The following is a 14760-nucleotide window of genomic DNA, read 5'->3' as shown; positions in this document are numbered from 1 at the left end:
TGAAATACAAAAACAGACTATAAAAACAGTTTAGGTAACAAAACCAAAAGCTCACAGACAACATTTATGACGTAACTCAGTGACGAGAATCCTCACAAACTCCACAGTACAAGCAGGCCAGGACAAACCACCAGCAGCCATGAGACCATATTACTACTGACTGTGCCGAAGAAAGCAGAGAAAAGCAGTGCATCACTGCGGGCTGGCAGAACAGGAGAACCCCCACAGCCTTCAGGTAGTCACTGGAAAGCACAATGGACCAATCTCAGATGAGCAGCTAAAACCAGGAGAGGTTTGCCCAATCCGATAGCAGATGAGTGCAGGTCTGAAAGGGCTGCAGCAATGTACCTCCATGGACTCTTTAAACTGACCCTCCAGGACCCCCCTTCCAGGACAAGGACTCACACTGAGAAGAAAATGCAGTGAGTGGAATCAAAATTGGACAAAACAGGGACAACAGAGATGAAAGAAGCAACAGGTGTAGGCAAAACTGGGAGAGAGGAATCAGGAAATCTCAGAAAGCAGTCTGTGCAAAAACCACAAAAGAAGGAGTACTATGAGGAGGGGAAAAACAAATTAATCCTCCTTCCAAGGGCTGGAGAAAACTAACTTCACATAAAAATGAGCAACAGAATCTACTGATGTCAGATGCAATACAAAATTATTATCAGGAAAAGATATTAAACAACAAATATCCCAACAGACAATAAAAGCAAACCCCCGCACCCCAATTTCAAAACAAGCTAAAAGATATCAAAATGATACAAGGCATGAATGAATATCAGAATTTTTTTTTATTTCACAAAAGAGGTAATTCAGAGGTGATTCAGAAAACTCAAGGAAGAATAACAAAGAAAACATTATTTAGAAATGAACATTATTTTAGAAGAGCAAATAAACACAAAAATGCTTTAAGAGAAACAGATGGCTAAAAGGAGAAATTTTTTTAAATGAAAGAAAATGAAGAGATAAATAAAAAGCATGCAAAAGGAAAATAAATATTAAAGATGGGCAAGGAAAATCTAACAGAAAATAGGAGTCTCTAACTAAAACAGCAACAACAATGCAATGGAAAAGAATACTGAAAATTATAATTCAAGAATATTTTCCTGAATAAAAAATGATGTAAAGCTACATATTGAAAGAACACACCATTTATCTGAGAATATCAACCCCAAATGAACAACACCAGACATATTCTTAAAAAAATTACTAGACTTGAAAGAAAAGTCTTGGACTTCTAGGCAAAAAGAGCACATGACTCACAGAGGAAAATATCATTTGATACTGTCAGCAATATGACAGAAGAAAACAGAGAAACTTAAGATACTAAAGGAAAGAAAATTCAAGTCAAAATTTTTATATCCAGCAAAAGTGACTTTCAAATATTAAGGGGACAGTTACCACTAAAACCTAAAACTATAAAACTTCTGGACAAAAACACAGAAGAATATCTTTGTGTTCTGGGTTTGGCAAAGAACTCAAGAAAAGTTGTCATCAACTTTCTGAGGAATCTACTGAAGAATAAGCTTTAGAAAACTAAGATGACTACAAAGACATACATAAAGATTGGTATGAGCATAAACTATATGGTTATTTGTAGAACTAAGATTAAATGAGAGTTAAAAGAGAGATTATAATGTTTAATGGCTATATAATATGTTGACACAGCATAACTGTTAAAAACAACCAAGAGACTGGGAACAGCATATGCCAAAAAACGACCTTCTATTTTGACTCCACAAGAGAAATAAAAGCCCTTGTCTCCAGAGCCCTTCCTTGTTCATATGCTAGAATACTAACCACAGAGAAATTTGACACTATGAAGAAAGAAAGAGAAAAAAATAGATTAAAAATGTAATCTAGAAAAATTTTCCAACACTAAAGATAATGATTTTCTGGACTTCCCTGGTGGTACAGTGGTTAAGAATCTACCTGCCAATGCAGGTGACACGGGTTCGATCCCTGGTCCAGGAAGACCCCACATGCCATGGAGCAACTAAGCCCGTGCACCAAAACTACTGAGCCCACGTGCTACAACTACTGAAGCCCGAGAGCCTAGAGCCCGTGCTCCGCAACAAGAGAAGCCACCGCAATGAGAAACCCATGCACCACAACAAAGAGTAGCCCCTGCTCACCACAACTAGAGAAAGCCCATGCACGGCAACGAAGACCCAATGTGACCAAAAAATAAATTAATTTTAAAAAAAAGATAATGGTTTTCTTTGCTGAAAAGGCCAAGAAACAGAACAAAGAATGAACAAAACAAAAATCAACTTTAAGGTACACTGGGACAAAATTTATTTGTAGCTGACACGATCATCTACATAGAAAATTCCCATGGAATCTACCAAAAAAGCTACTAAAACTAATTTTAGCAAGGCTCCAGGATACATCAATATATGAAAATCAATTGTATTTCTACAAACCAACAGAAATTGAAATTAATAAAATACCATTAATAATATTATCAGAAAATATAAAATATTTAGGGATACATCTGATGAAAGACACACAAGAACTTTACACTGAAAACAACAAAATAATGTTGAGAGAAATTAAAGACTATCTAAACAAATGGAGAACTATGCTATGTTCTTGGATCAGAAGGTTCAATATTAACATTTCAATTCTTCCCAAAGTGATCTACAAATTTAACACAATCCCAATCAAAATCCTCACACACTGTTTTGTAGAAATAGACATACTGACTCCAAAATGCATATGAAAATGCAAAGGACCAAGAAGGGCCAAAACAACTTTCAGGAAGAAGAATATTTGAGGACTTACAGCACATAGCTTTAAGACTAATTTTTAAAGTTACAGTAATCAAGAGAGTGTGGTATTGGCATCAAGATACACAAAAAGATCAATGGAACAGAAAAAAGCTCAGAAATAGAATCACACATTTATGGTCAACTGATTTTCAACAAACGTGCAAAGGCAATTCAGTAAAGAATAACCTTGTCAACAAACGATACTAGAACAATTGGATGTTGATACACAAAAGTAAAAAAATACTACAGAATTCAAAAATAATAAATCTGTGTTTTTTTAAGCCACAAAATAAATAATAAATAAATAAAAGAATTGATCCATACTTCATATTATATACAAAAAATAAGTTAAAGTGGATCATAGACCAACAGGTAAAACCTAAAACTATAAAACTTCTGGACGAAAACACAGAAGAATATCTTTGTGTTCTGGGTTTGGCAAAGATCTCTAACATACAACACCAAAAGCATAATCCATATAAGAATAAATTAATAAAACAGACTTCATCAAAATTTAAAACTTCTGCTCATTAGAAGATACTGTTACAAGAATGAAAAGACAAGCCAGAGACTGGGTGAAAATATTTCAAAACATGTATGTGATAAAGAACTTGTACCCAAAATAAACATTTCTCAGTACTCAATAGCAAGAAACCAAATAACCCCAATTTAAAAGTGGGCATGAAATTTTAACAGATACTTTACCAAAGAAGATATATGGATGGCAATAAGCAGATGAAAATAAGCTCAACATTATTAGTCATTAAAGAAATGCAAACTGATATCACTACACATCACAACTGATCATACCAAATGTTGGCAAGTGTTATGGTTTGAATTGTGTGCCCCAAACTTCACAAGCTGAAGCCCTAACCCCCAGTACCTCAGAATATGTGGGTCTTTAAAGAGATGAATAAATTAAAATGAAGTTAGGGTGGGCCCTAATCCAATCTGACCGGTGTCCTTATAAGAAGAGGAAATTTAGAAACAAAAAAAGACTAAAGAAAAGACCACGTGGAGAGGCAACAACAAAGCAGTCATTTACAAGCCAAGGAGAAAGGTCTCAGAAGAAAGCAACTCTGCCAACATCTTGATCTTGCATTTCCACCCTCAAGAAAATTAATGAGAAAATTAATTTCTGTTGTTTAAGCCCCTCAGCCCTACGGTATTTGCTTATGGCACCCTGAGCAAACTGATCAAGGAAGGATATGAAGCAACAGTTAATTCTCATGCAGCTCATGGAAATACCATACTGTACAAACACTTTGGAAAACAGAAACAATGTCTTAATACCTTAAACATATACCTTCCCCTATGATCTAGCCATTCCACCACTAGGTACTTACCACCTAAAGAAAAAGCCCAAAGACTTGTACACAAGTGTTTATGGCATATTTATTTGTAATAGCTCCAAACTGGAAACAACCCAAGTATCCATTAACAGATAAATGGATAGACAAACTAGGGTTTCTACAATAGAATACTTCTGGGCAATAAAAGGAATGAACTATTAATACGCATAACAGCATGGATGAGTATGAAAATAATTATGCTGATAAAAGAAACCAAACAGAAAAGAGGACACAGTGTATAATTTCATTAACATAAAATTCTAGAAAGGTAAGCCAATCTACAGTGAAAAAGCAGATCAGTGATTGCCTGGGGACAGGAAGGGGTTATAAAGGTGCACAAGGAAACTTTGGGCAATGATAGATATGTTCCTTATCTTAATTGTGGATCTCAAGGGTGAGGATATACATTTCAAAACATATCAAATTATACACTTCCAATGTGTGTAGTTTTCTGTAAGTCAATTATATTTCAATGAAACTGTTAAAAATTTAAATATGTGCATATTACACATTTAATACTACAAAGGAGAAACAGACATAAAATCATCCATCACGAAAGGTTTCTAATAAACTTCTTTCACTCCTTGGCAGATGGAGTAAGTAAAAAGTTAAGAATACAGAAAAATATTAAGTTGGGGAAAAGAGCAGTTTTAGTGACTAAAGGGTCACCAAGGGTATCTCTATGGTTTGAGTTTCTTGACCTGGGGCTGGTCACATGAGAATATTCACTTTGTCAAAATTCACTGAGCGAAAACATTAAAACAGCCACTCAAATTCAACAAGGACTACATATTAATATACAAATTTTGGCTATTAGACTAAAAGACTGATAATACTTCTTTGAAGGATATGCAAATTGGTACCTACTTAGAGTGTTTATGTTTGTATCATGATACAGAAATATTTATCCTACTAAATACTAACACAAGTATAAGAGGTAAATATGTATCAAGAAGTTTACTGAAGAACTTTTTGTATTCATATGTATAATTTTTGAATTAATAAAAAATTAGAAATCAAACATTTTCAATAAGGAATTAACAAATTATGGTACAATGTACAACACAAAGGAATTCTACATATACATTTAACATAATCAGAGCCATATATACTGATACAAAAAGGAGTGCAAGGTGTTAAAATACCAAATGGTAACCTAATACATATAGTATACTCCCATTTTTAATAAAAGTGAATAAGAATATAGAGGATGACAAACTTTTAATAGTGTTCTATGCGTGAGGGTGAAATTATGGGAAATTTTTGCTCTCTACATTTCACGTTTAGAATGGCTTCTACTTTTCAAGTAAGTATGAATCACACTTTTATAATGTGAAAAACTAAAAATTAATGAGATGAAAATATTTCCAGAATGCCTATGCTTTAAATCTTCTAAAAACCCACTGCTGTTTCATCCTTTTTGCAAAACCATTTGTAGAAAACAAGGTGAAGGTGAATTTGATTAGATAGGACTTCCTTCTTCACATCCCATCCTCCATATTTGGTTACTTCCTCCCTGATTCCATCTTGTTTCTTAAATTAGAATATCTGACCAGCTGAAAAATGGGAGTTGAACAGAATGATCACTTAAAATTCCTTCCAAACTTGAAATCCTTTATTTTTTTCCCTTCTCTTTTCTTCTGTCTACCTCCTTTGACCCATTATAAAGATCTGTACTGTTAACTGTACACAGTGGTCCCCCCCTTATCTGCAGGGGATATGTTCCAAGACCCTCAGTGAATGCCTGAAACCTCGAAAGTATGGAATCCTATAAATACCATGTTTCTTCCTATACATACATACAATAATAAAGTTTAATTTATAAATTAGCCACAGTAAGATTTAACATCAATAAAACAATAAAACAGAACAATTATAACAATACACTTTTATTAAAGTTATATGGTTGTGGCCTCTCTCTTTCTCAAAATATTGTACAAATTTAATGCCTTTTCCATCTCAACCAAGTATTTACCATGCAGTGTGGCCACAACTTTTGTTAATTTGAGGTGTGACAGCAAAACTAGCACGAATTTTTTCCTTCCTCACAGTTTCACAAATAGATTTGTTCTTACTGAAGATCTTAGCAACCTCAGCATATGATTTTTTTCCTTCCTTAACTTGAGAACTTTCACCTTTTCACTTAAAGGAAGCACTTTATGGCTTCTCTCTGGCACATTTGTATTGCCAGCATCACTACTCTTGCACTTTGGGGCCATTATTAAGTAAAATAAGGGTCACTTGAGCACAAGCCCTGCAATACCACAACAGTTGGTCTGATAACCAAGATGACTAATGAGTGGCTAACAAACGAGATACACTGGACAAAAGGATGCTTCCTGTCCCTGGCTGTACCACACAGATTTCATCACTCAGAATGACAGGCAATTTAAAACTCCTGAACTTGTAACTGGTGTCAGAAGTGAGGGCTGTCTTGGGGACTGTGCCCTCAAGCCATGCACTTGGCTAACTCCGGGAGGGTATCAGTCAGTGTGTTTTTTCAGTTTTCTTGCATATTAATAGTTTCTAGTGTACGTGTCATCTCTTCCTTTCTGTTGGTTCCTTCTCAGCCTACAAATATGACGTACCATCCCATTCTTTAAGAGAAAACAAAAGCACACCCCTCCATCTTCTTTTCTCTCCACTGACTGCTTCAAACCTTATCTTCAAATCTTCTCAGTAAGAGAAGTTCAAAATTGAACTCTAAAGTTTTCTTATTATATTTTCATAAACCTGCTATATAAAGTTTCTACTCCTGGAAGGGAAAGACAAATAGGGAATACAAAAGATTTCTACAAGCACAGCCTCCTATTTATCTGAGCTGCATGAGAGATCAATACAATTAAGAATCTTCTGGCCAGGCCCATGGTTTCATCCTGAGGCCCCCAACCACTGGCTTCTGCTTCTCCAGTCTTTATATGACATACTCCCTGGAGCTGCGCTCATTTAACAAGCTTATTTTATTACTCAAAATAAGTATTAAAATATTGGCTATGGTCACCTCCGCCTTGTCTTGCTTGGAGCTTCCAAATTTTAAATGGCACTATTCAACATTTGGGCAGACTGAATTCCCTGCCTTACTAGTTTAATTAAGGGTCAAGTATTCCACAGTGGTAGTTGGATATGTTTAAAATTGAAAAGAAAAATCTGTTTTTAAATCAGCATGATCAAAGACTTTATAATCTGAATATTAAAGTTTCATTAAAAAATAAACAAGAGACACCCCTGCCCCCAGAAGGAAAAAAAAATTAAAGACTCCACAATAGTCGTGTATTATCTTTAGGATATAGATCCTTGGTGGAATTCAGGATCCTTAAATGAGATTCAAGAACTATACACACTATATAGAGCTTTACACTTCTTAAAAGAGGCTCATGCTGTTTGTTTTACACGAGTATGCAGTTTTTTACCTATTTCAGTGATCTCTCAGAACAGAGAATTTAAGACTGAATTCTCACAAAGCACCAATCATTACCCTTTGCAGACTATTATTACACAAGGCTAACTGGCCTCCCCACATTTGCTCAAACCTCCCATCAATCTCTGTTCCACTCCACTCCACTCCAGAATGATCTTTCCCAAAACGGAAAAAAAGAATCTGATCTTCTCCCAGCAATGGCTTTCTTGTACATCAAAATCCTTACAAGACCCTCACCATGTGGCCCTAGTCACCATGTCCTGCTCTCCCCTGCATATGCACACTTCAGCTTTTTGAGTCTGCTTGTACAGGATCCCCACTCTCCTCAAGCCCACCCCTCCCTCACAACTGCGCCCTCTGCTTCATACATCCTTCCCCCACTCATCTGCCAGATTCTACTCAACCCTCAGGTTGCGGACTGCACAATAGAAAAGAGGTCTCTGCTGGTGCGAATGAGGTAATAAGCACCCACATATATGCCCACATCAGACACCTTACCTCTCACAGCACTAACTACTCTTATTCAATTTGTCTCCACTAGACTGTAAGCTTGACACAGCAACCATGACTTTCTTCTTATCCTCTGCTATATACACAGTGCTTCTGCACATAGTTGCTGAATAAATGAGCCTAGAAGCATAAAATACACTAACCTTAAAGGCTTCAGTCAATTATTAGTACTAATTACATAATCTTATTAAAATTTCTTTTCAAAAATCCCTCACAAAAGATGTTTCTTTAAAGTGAGTTTGTCATTAAAATACTACACAGGTTTTCAACAATAAAACCAGTGTACAATTTTTGAGTATTTAAAGAGCATATGTTTTCACTAAGGATTCAGAGCAGAAAGAATATAAATGCAAGAGTAATGGTTGCCTAATGAAGTTCCATTTTAATTTCTAAAACCAATTAATACCATGCCCAAAGGGCATTACAACGATGACCAAAAACCTCCTTTTGTTAAGCACAGGGTCAAACCTATGTTCAAACATGTGCTAAATTTTAACGCTTTATTTAGGAATAATTTCCCTCATAAGAGGTTGATTCCTTTATAAATAGTATCTATCAAATTAGAAACTAGCGATTAACACTGTGGCCCAAGTTAAAAGAAAGAAAACAGGTCACCATAAAATTAATCCTCTTCACAGTTTACAGTTAAAATTATCAGAGAGTAAAAGAAAAATTTCCAGCAAGGATTCACTAAGTGTAGAACTGGCTAAATTCACTTCTAAATGAGAAACTATTTAGAGCAAGATAAACTACTACAGACCCTAACTTCATTTTTCCCACACCCTGAAAAAAAATGAAGAGTGATTGCTCTAGCCAAAGCCTGCAGCCCCAAGCATGAGGAAGAACTATCAAACTTCTCACTTTATATTTATTTTTGATCCTTTCATATATCTCTCCTATATCCTTAATGACCTCAACTAAGGTCATCAAGGGCCTGGACTCTCTGATACAGTCTATCACCAGAACTTAGCAAAGACCTTAAACATATTAATAAAAGGAATTAAATAAGCATAATAAACACAGTAACAGCAAGATGGAAGGTCAGGCCCCAGCCTGAATTTACTGCTAAGCCAACTGTTAAGTCTTATATAAGTCTGATAGTTCTAAATACAATGTACATAAGCCATTCATTACAAATTAGATTATTTCTTTATTCTTTCCTGATACAAAGTATCAATTCGCTGTTGGATCAACCCTCCCACCTTTTCAGGAGCCTTATTTCAATTACCCTCTTTGCTTCTCTACCCGCTCCTTCCTTTCATTTAAATACACTCAAGTTTCTCCCAACTTGCATAAAACTTCTCTGGATCCCACCGTCTCTTCTAGTTCTCTCCCTCCGCCAAGTCCCTTCATAGTCAAACGTCTTGAGAAAGTGGTCTGCATTTCTTTACCTCCTACTCACCTTTAATCAAACATGCACGAAGCAAGTGAAGTAGTAAATTACTGAGCCATAAAACTAAAAATGAAAATAACTTGTGGGCAAAATCATTACACAGTCAGTTAAACATTTCAAAATTTATAAACTGGGAAACTCACCCAAGTCTCTTTCCAGTCTAGACCTTCTCCTACCACTCCAATTTTATACCTAGCCCACCTCCCACTTCAGCTATACCACTGCAAGACCTAAATCCTCACCATGTATTTTTGCATAGATCTTGTGCCTTGTGTTCCCTCTGCTTAGAATGTTTTTCCAACCTTTTGTTGATTTAACTTTCTCATTCTTCAAGGCCAAATTCAAATAGCATCTCCTCTCCATAACTTTCCCTAGCCTCTCACCCAAAATAAAACTTCTCTTTTAACTGTCTTCTCAGAACACTTAAACTCCCCTGATAGCAGACACATCATATTCTATTTTCTTGCCTGTCTCCTCAGCTGAACTAAATTATTGAAAGGCAGAGACTGTCTGAAATGAAGTCAAAGTTCTGAGAAACCCCTAAAATTGTACGCAAAATTTCACATATCTTTTGTTTTTGGAGAGAAAGTCTACAGCAGTTATCAGTCTCTCAAAGAGGCATGTGACTCCAAAGAATTTAAAAATACTGCCCCCTAAATTAGCACAGTACCTGTCACAGAGCAGAGACCCATTAAGCATCTATTAAATTGTCATCAGTACAACTTGCAAAGTGACTGCACAGTGATGAATCTAAATATTTATTTCAGGGGAGAGAAGAAACAAAACTTGCTTATGGAATTCTAAATAACAGATCAGTTGTCCATTAAGTTACATTAGACACGCCATAAAGGGTATTTTACACAAACCAAAGCAAAAATCTGTCAAGTCAATTATAATTACAAAAATTATAAATTACAACTAAGAAGTTAGTGACTGGCATCTATTCCTTGATAATGAAGCTTCAAAAGTGTAATTAATGACTTTTAAAATCTGAACCATTCAACTCCATACATTCAAGCACCATAATGTGCTACAACACAATAAGGAGTCCGGAGAGACAGACCAACTGGCAACAGTAATGGTTAGATACCATGACAGGGGGATACAGGGTGCAATGGGAGTAGAGAGCAGGAGCATCAGACTGTCTGAGGGAGAGTAAGATGCAAGGATCAGGAAAAATTAAGTAAAATTTAGAATGAGATCGGAAGGATGGGAAGCATTTGCCAAGAGGAGGCATTTTGAGTGTATGAGGCAAAGGAAACTGCCTACACAAAGACCTACAAGTGAGAGGACATGGCCAGTTGTTCCGTATGGCTACAGCCTAAAGTGCTAAGCAGGGCATGACAAGAAATGAGACAGCTTAGTTTCTCACTCTGCTTTTGGGGTTTGTGCCTAGAAGCTTGGCCTAGAGTTTCTTTAGCTTTCCCAGCAATTCTGGAGCAGCTTAAAACCTTTGTATTTAGGTTCATTACTTGCCATAAAGACTGACCAACAAAACTGCTCTCATGAAGATAATTGGCCTCCACACCACAACATTCAACAACGACAAAAACTTAGCATTTAACCATAGGTCTCTGTGCTATCTACACAATTTTCTTTCTCCCCAATATGTGTAAAAAGACAAGGAAGGCAGGTTTATAAAATGTATGGATGGTAAAAAGTGGGCAGACACTGCTGACAATGTTTTAAGTTCTACACTTATGCTTAAGTGTATCAGTTACACAAACACAGGGAGAGATGAACCAGGAGGAAAGAAAGGAATGGAGGGAGAGAATAATTACCACACTAATCCCACCATACTGACACAAGCCAAAAAAATAAAATGAAGCCTCTCAAGCCTTCCCTTTCCTGCAACAGAGGCCCCACCTGACAGCAGAACATATGGTTAAAAGTATGAGCTGGGAGGCCAAACTGCAGGGTTTTGAATGGAGGGAGAAGATAATTACCACCACACTAATCCCGCCATACTAACATGAGCCAAAAATACAAAATAAACCTCTGCAGCCTTCCCCTTCCTGCAACAGAGGTCCCACCTGACAGGAGAACAGTATGAGCTATGAGGCCGAACTGCAGCGTTTTGAAGCCCCGCTCTACCATTTACTGGCTCTATGACACTAGGCAAATTGCTTCGCCTCTTTGTGCCTCAGTTTCCTGGCCTTGTGAAATGTGGATATTACCAGTCCCTATCTAATGAATCAGTTCGATGTTTAAACGTAGTTAATACACTATTAACTATTATTGTCAGCTATTATTAATAGGCACTATATATTGATACTACCAAAAGTGTATATTCTCTATGCCCTCAGTGAATGGCCATCCTGCTCTCTCTTCCCTCAAAAAAGCATGTGAGAGAATAACCACCATTATCTTAAATCTACTTGATTTACTCCATATGATTTAAGTAAGTCATTCTCAATCTTAGTTTACTAATAATAATATATTCTGTACAATCCACAGAAACAACCACACTTCAATGTGTTACAGCATCTAGGAGAAATGCTGATCTAGACTGTGACAGAAATGGACAGCTGCCTACCTCACACTGCCCCGCCTTAACTCTTGCTAAGAAAACGCTGATTTTGTTTGAATATCAGTTGCGCATGCACTTTCAGGGAGACTGGGCCCATCCCCACTCTCTGGACCAGCAGCACTGACATCACCCACAAACTTGTGAAAAATGCAAACTCTTGGTCCCCAATCCAAATGTACTAAATCAAAAACTCTAGGGGTAAGGCCCACCAATCTGTGTTTTAACAAGTTCTCCAGGTCATTCTGGTACACACAAGTTTGACAATCATGGACCAAGAACTACTGAGCTAAAAATGGTAACTTCCTAACTCGTGTCAGTGATTGGTTTAAGAACGGGCATGTGACAATTCTGACCTAAGAATAGTACTTCTGGAAATTTTGCTTATTCTTAAAAATGAACACGAAGAAGGGACCTTCTCTCTTCTTGCCTCTAGATGTTGTTGATCGGAGATTTGATGCTTAGAACTTCTACAGCCATCTTGAGAGGGTAAGCCAAGTCTATCTGCCACACTGGGTCCTTGATATAATCAAGGTGAAAAAAATAACCAATCATGAATCTACTCTCCCATGAGACATCCTGCTATTTGAGATAATATCATGTTTCATCAAATATAAGATACAGCAATGGCAGAACACATCACTATTTTATAAGTCATCAAGGAAGGGGGGGTGTGGTCAGCTACACTGACATGCTATTCACCTAAATGTTCAAGATGTCTCAATTTCAGGAATGTTCAGATATGAAAACATACATCCCCCAAATGAAAACAATAGATTCCTTGTTTAAGCCAAATGAGAAGGAGTTTTCTGCTGCTTACTACTAAAAACAAAACAAAACAAAACAAAACACAATTGATTCTTTAAAAGGATATTATTTTCTTTTTATATTTATTTATTTATTTCTGGCTGCCTTGGGTCTTCGTTGCTGCATGCAGGCTTTCTCTAATTGCGGCGAGCAGGGACTTCTCTTCATTGCAGTGCATGGGTTTCTCAGTGCAGTTGCTCTAGGCACGTGGGCTTCAGTAGTTGCAGCACATGGGCTCAGTAGTTGTGGCTCAGGGGCTCTAGAGCATGGGCTCTAGAGCACAGGCTCAGTAGTTGTGGTGCATGGGCTTAGCTGCTCCATGGCATGTGGGATCTTCCCAGACCAGGGATCGAACCCATGTCCCCTGCACTGGCATGTGGATTCTCAACCATTGTGCCACCAGGGAAGTCCTAAAAGGATATTATTTTCAATTCTGGGTCTTCATTAAGACACAGAATACACAAAAGATGGGCAAGAATAATGGTGGGAATCTTGAAATATAAAATAAGAGAAAATAAGAGAGAAGAGAGAAGAAAGTTTAGAAGAAGGCATCATAACTGCCCTCAAATATCTGAAGGGCTGGAATATTAAAAAAGGATTAGACTTTATATAGCTCCAGAGAAAGCTGGGAAAGGCAGATTTTAAAGTAAGGAATGAAATCTACCAATGGAAGGGTTGTCTTAAAAAAAGGTTCATGCACTCCAGCAGAAACATATCAATCACTTGAAAAACTAAGGGTATGATTCCTGTACTTGTTGAGAAGGTAGATATGATTACCTCCAAGGACCCTTTCAACTTTAAGATTCTACAATATTAGAATATAGCAAAGGTAAGAAAACTCATTAAAACATACAATGAAATCAAAACTGCCAATCGGACCTGATCCAGGCTGAGTACCTAGAAGAAATTAAATTCAAGAAATCAAGATATCTTTGAGGGGTGGAATTCGCAACCCTCACAGGGTTATGACTACAGCAGCTCTAAACATCAAATAGACAAGCAATAACATCTACAGGCTAGAAGAAAGAAGGTCCCTTCTTTATGTTCATTTTTAAAAACAAAGACTTTCAAAGATCTGCCCACCTCCAATCTGAACTCCTGTGGCTGGGATTTAAAGTTAACTCCACCACCACGACCTACCTCGATACAGCTTCCACTTGGTAAGGAGTCTACGCAGCGTCCACATCCTACAGCTATCCATAACCCTCCCCTACCCCCATCCCAGCCTAATTCCTGTCTAGTACCCTTGTTCATAATGTCCCTACAAACCTAGGATGGCATTAACCCTTTGGCCCATCTGAAATTTGCAAACCTTGAAAAGTGCAACCAAAATACCCAGTCCCACGGTTAGGATGGACCCCATGATTCTTCTGCCAGTAACTACCAACAACTACCATAATGCATAGCACACATTTCCCTCTAGACTGGGACTGCACTTTCTCAAGAGAGCAAGACTTATTTATTAGCACCTGACTGTTCTTTCAGATGTTTCTATTTTTCCAATTATAGTGTAAACACGTTCAGGGGCCCCCACAGTTCTTTACAATGTTGGAAGCATTTTAAGCCCTTAATAAATCTTACTGATTAGTCAATCACTTTAGAAGCTACCACAGATCTTTCAAGAGTTAAATATTTAATATATTTACATAATGGTAAAATATTTATTAAACTGTATCATCAAGTACCTGCAACTCAAAATTCTGGTTGGCTTTAACAGAATAAAGGACCTTGTAAAAAGGAATTGTGCTTAGTTATGCAGGTCATGGCAAATACATGAAGCTGAATAAATGAGAAAGAAAAAGAAAGCAAACTACAGAAGGATCAATCTCACCCTACTCCACAGAATATTGCATCTGAAAAGTAACCCCATGCCATTATATTTTATATATAAAAATAGTGACCCAGAAAAATTAAGTGATATGCCCAAGGTAAAGAAAAAAAAGAAAAAAAAAAGTCCTTTTTTTCATTTTCCAAGA

The 14760-nt window shown here is 36.9% G+C and overlaps 1 protein-coding gene across 1 annotated transcript in view; it reads right to left on the bottom strand.

Moving 5' to 3' along the window:
- The window catches only part of XKR6 (XK related 6), a 286163-nt gene that overhangs the window by 236528 nt on the left and 34875 nt on the right, over positions 1-14760 (bottom strand). The window lies entirely within an intron of this gene.

This window comes from Hippopotamus amphibius, chromosome 2 (assembly GCF_030028045.1).
Source record: "Hippopotamus amphibius kiboko isolate mHipAmp2 chromosome 2, mHipAmp2.hap2, whole genome shotgun sequence".
Classification (NCBI taxonomy): Eukaryota; Metazoa; Chordata; class Mammalia; order Artiodactyla; family Hippopotamidae; genus Hippopotamus; species Hippopotamus amphibius.
This window is presented reverse-complemented; position numbering and strand designations above follow the sequence as displayed.